Source organism: Bison bison, unplaced genomic scaffold (genome assembly GCF_000754665.1).
Source record: "Bison bison bison isolate TAMUID 2011002044 unplaced genomic scaffold, Bison_UMD1.0 scf7180017864180, whole genome shotgun sequence".
NCBI lineage: Eukaryota > Metazoa > Chordata > Mammalia > Artiodactyla > Bovidae > Bison > Bison bison.
Window position 1 is genome coordinate 15557913 of NW_011494752.1, and position 4847 is coordinate 15562759.

Sequence of the window (4847 nt, forward strand, 5' to 3'; positions counted from 1 at the left end):
CTGGCTCTAGGTGAGTGATCACACCATTGTGATTATTTGGGTCATGAAGATCTTTTTTGTATAGTTCTTCTGTATATTCTTGCCACCTCTTCTTAATATCTTCTGCTTCTGTTAGGTCCCTATCATTTCTGTCCTTTATTGAGCCCATCTTTGCACGAAATGTTCCCTTGGTAGCACTAATTTTCTTGAAGAGATCTCTAGTCTTTCCCATTCTATTGTTTTCCTCTATTTCTTTGCATTGATTGCTGAGGAAGCCTTTCTTATCTGTGCTTGCTATTCTTTGGAACTCTGCATTCAAATGGGTATATCTTTCCTTTTCTCCTTTGCTTTTTGCTTCCCTTCTTTTCACAGCTATTTGTAAGGCCTCCTTAGACAGCCATTTTGCTTTTTTGCATTTCTTTTTCGTGGGGATGGCCTCTGTTCTAGAAGCCAGTAATGTGAGGGTGCTTCCATCAGCTTCTGTCTTTGAGGAACTAGAGCAGAGCCCCCTGCTGACCTGAGCTGGGGATGGAGCTGAGTGAGAAATAAACTTTTGCTGAGTTAGGCCATTGAGATTTGGGGACTGTTGTTGCAGCATAGTCTAGCCCACCCTGACTGAAACTGATAGTAATATGCGGAGGCTAATATTATCCCTTCCAGCCATGTAGCCCTTAAAAATAGAAATTTGTGCAGCCCTTAAGTCATTCATCCAGATCTTTCTTCACAGCCATCCAACTTTCACATAGTCCTACTTCCCTAGATTTCACGTCTAGCCCCTCTCACCTCTTCTGCCTCCTGAGTCAAATTCTGTACCTGACCAAATCCTGGTCACAGTCTCTCTCTGGCCAGAGTCACAGTGTCTTTGGGGAGTGTGTATGGGGTAGCATTTGGCTCTGCCAAAGACTGAATTTTTACTTCCTGCACCTGTGATGCTGGAAGAAGAGGATCCCCGTGGCCTTGTGTATGAAGAGGTGTCCGGGGATGTTTCACCAGATTTTGTTCACGTTTGAATAAAATCAAAGAATGAGAAACACCCAACGTCGCCACCTTGTGGCCAGAAGGACTGTGGCAAAGGCTGGGTGTGCCCACCTCTTAAAACTGGGCTTTGACTTAGAACAGCAGGACCAAGATACACTGGAATGATATCAGGGCACAATCAGATAATTTTTTTTTTAATGTGGCTGTGCCAGGTCTTAGTTGCAGCATGTGGAATCGTAGATCTTCATGGCAGCTTGTGGGATCTAGTTCCCTAACCAGGGATAGAATCCAAGCCCCCCATTAGGAACACAGAGTTTTAGGCCCTGAACCACCAGGGAAGTCACAGGCAGCTTGTCTTTCCACGAGAAGGATGCTATTTGGCCTGCACCAAAATTAGCATTAGAAGACATGCCTCATCTGAAAAATGCCCTGAGCTGGAGAGGGTGGGACCAGGGAGGGTCATTGGAATCTGGTTCCCCAGAAAGCCAGATTGGAGTGAGATTTATTGTGGAGACACACCTGACTACACGTAGGATTTTGTGTGGGCTCTGGACACCTCTGGGGACAGGATGTAGGGAGGGGGCCCATGTAAAGCTCCTGCTTTGTCAGACAGGTGGCGGCCCCTGGCTGGCACTCTGGACCCCTTTGTGCTTTTCCATCAGTCTGAGGGGCAGCTGGTATGTTATAAGGGGAAGCGTCCAGCCCTCTTTCCCTTTTCCTCGCTGGGCTTGAGAGAGTTCCTCAGCCTCAGTGGCCCAGATGTGTCAGATAAATGGGAGGGACGGGAAAACCAGGAAAGTCCCTTCCAGTATGAGTGTTCTAGGATTTGCTTGCCTCATAGCTCCTGTCTCCCTAGACACTCTGTGGGGATGTGGCTGTGAATTCCCTTGGCATGACCCCTACTTCAACTGGCTTATGGGGGCAGACAAACAGCACATAAACAAATAAATCCTTTTAGATGGTTGCAAAAGCAGTCAGGAGATGAAGCCAGGTGGTGGCTTAGCATGCCTGAGTCAAGGGGCACCAGGTGTGGTGGTCAGGGAAGTGCAAGTGTCCTGAAGGGTGTGCATTCAAGGCCAGAGTGGCTGGAATAGGTGACCCTGGGGAGGGGACAGAAGCTGGGTCATGCACGATCCTACAGTCTGCAGTTAAGTCTTTGGATTTGATTCAAGGGCAAAACGGTTTTAAGTTCTGGCTTAAAGTAGGGATGTGACCCGACTTGATTTTTTTTCCCTCTGTCTTGGGAAGGTGGGGCTCCCAGGGTTGCTCCTCTGCCTTACAGGGCTCAGGGTGGGGTAAGGCAGTGGGGGGTGCCCCAGCAGTGAGGGCTCGGCTTCCTGTGTGGGTGGCTTATTGTGAGCCAACTCAGTGAGCTTGCATCCTTCCCAGGGGCCTCTTCTGCTCCCTGGGTCCAGCCCTGGTCAAGGAGAACCAGTTCTTCAGCCCAATGAGCACCTACCCAGAGTCACGCATCCTCATTTTGGTTGTAACTAGGGAGTGCCCCATCTATCTCCTTACGCCTAATCCCTTCCATGTCCCCGGCCATGTCTATATCCCCACCATCCCCATCTTCATCTCTGTTTCCCTTAAGAACTGAATCCCCACTCCAAACTTGAGCCCTGATCAAACCCAGAGCCACCACTCCTGCTTTTTTGGGGACCGAGGAATTGGCTGGGGGAAACCTATTGGTAGTGGACTGTGATTTGGAGAATGGTGGTAGATCCCCCGGGTTTGTGTGACACCCAAACTCTTCTATACCATCAGTTCCCTCCCCGTTCCCCCCATGTCCCCTCCCAGGCTACCCTCCTGGCTGCCTGGGTGCCCCTGCCTTCTTCCACGCCCCACAGAATATTACTGTACCACTGGATTAGAAAGTTAAGACTGGGCCGCTTAACCCTGCTCTTTTAGGACTTGGCATCCCAAGCCCCTGAGCCTCAATTCCTCATCCTTGGCCCTGCCCCTCAAGGAGACTTAGCAGCCCCCTGAGGGCACAGTCTCAAGGGAAGAGGAGTAGCTAGAAGGCAGGTGACTGGGAAAATTTGCTTTGAGTTTGCATCTTAAGATGCATATTTGAATCATCAGGTTCCTAGCATCATCCAAGAGTCATGGTGGCTGAGTAGAGCCCAGGAGGGCAGGCCTGGCAGGGCTGACAGCCCGAGAGAGCACTGTGCCCAGGCAATGAGACAGCCCTGCCAGTCACAGAGCACATGACCTTCACCCCAGCCTCTTCCTTGTCCTGCCTCCATCCCCCTAACCCATCCCCCTGCCTCACATCACTTTCTACCCCTCACCTCATCCTTTCTGAATCTTCACCCTAATTCCAATCCCATTCTTGGTTCAGTTCCCACCCCTGATCTTGTCCTTATCGCTAACCCATAGTTTGAGAGTCTCCCAGGTACCAGCTATTGTGCGTGGAGGTTGGGAGAAAACCAAATTACAGACATTCTACTCTAGTGGGAAAGACAGATATTCATCTAAGATGTTAACTACAGTGCTCTAGGAGACATTAAGAGTTAAATTTGGTCTTTCTTTTTAATTTATTTATTTTTAATTGGAAAATAATTGCTTTACAGTGTGTTGGTTTCTGCCGTACATCAGCATAAATCAGCCACAGGTATATACATGTCCCCTCTCTCTTGAACCTCCCTAAACCTGGCCTTTCTTGATGAAGCAATTATCAAGCTACAGTCTAAAGGAAGAGGAAACATTAAACAGGTCTAAGAGGGAACAGTGTGTGCAAAGTCCCTGTGGTTGGAAAGAGCTGCTTTCACATTATATCTTTACGCAAAAGCCCCCTTCTCAAAGAGCTGTTGCTTGGCTGTTGTTGTTTAATCGTGTCCGACTCTTTTGAGACCCCATGTGCCGGAGATGGGAATACCAGACCACCTGACCTGCCTCTTGAGAAACCTGTATGCAGGTCAGGAAGCAACAGTTAGAACTGGACATGGAAAAATAGACTGGTTCCAAATAGGGAAAGGAGTACGTCAAGGCTGTGTATTGTCACCCTGCTTATTTAACTTATATGCAGAGTACATCATGAGAAACGCTGGGCTAGATGAAGCGCAAGCTGGAATCAAGATTGCTGGGAGAAATATCAATAACCTCAGATATGCAGATGACACCACCCTTATGGCAGAAAGTAAAGAAGAACTAAAGAGCCTTTTGATGAAAGTGAAAAAGGAGAGTGAAAAAGTTGGCTTAAAGCTCAATATTCAGAAAACGAAGATCATGGCATCTGGTCCTGTCACTTTATGGCAAATAGATGGGGAACCAGTGGAAACAGTGGCTGACTTTATTTTTCTGGGCTCCAAAATCACAGCAGATGGTGATAGCAGCCATGAAATTAAAAGATGCTTACTCCTTGGAAGGAAAGTTATGACCAACCTAGACAGCATATTCAAAAGCAGAGACATTACTTTGCCAACAAAGGTCCGTCTAGTCAAGGCTATGGTTTTTCCTGTGGTCATGTATGGATGTGAGAGTTGGACTGTGAAGAAGGCTGAGCACCGAAGAATTGATGTTTTTGAACTGTGGTGTTGGAGAACTCTTGAGAGTCCCTTGGACTGCAAGGAGATCCAACCAGTCCATCCTAAAGGAAATCAGTCCTGAATATTCATTGGAAGGACTGATGTTGAAGCTGAAACTCCAATATTTTGGCCACCTGATGGGAAGAGCTGACTCATTGGAAAAGACCCTGATGCTGGGAAAGATTGAGGCAGGAGGAGAGGGGACGACAGAGGATGAGATGGCTGGATGGCATCACTGACTCGATGGATGTGAGTCTGAGTGAATTCCGGGAGTTGGTGATGGACAGGGAAGCCTGTCATGCTGCGATTCATGGGGTTGCAAAGAGTCGGACATGACTGAGCAACTGAACTGAGTTGAGTCTC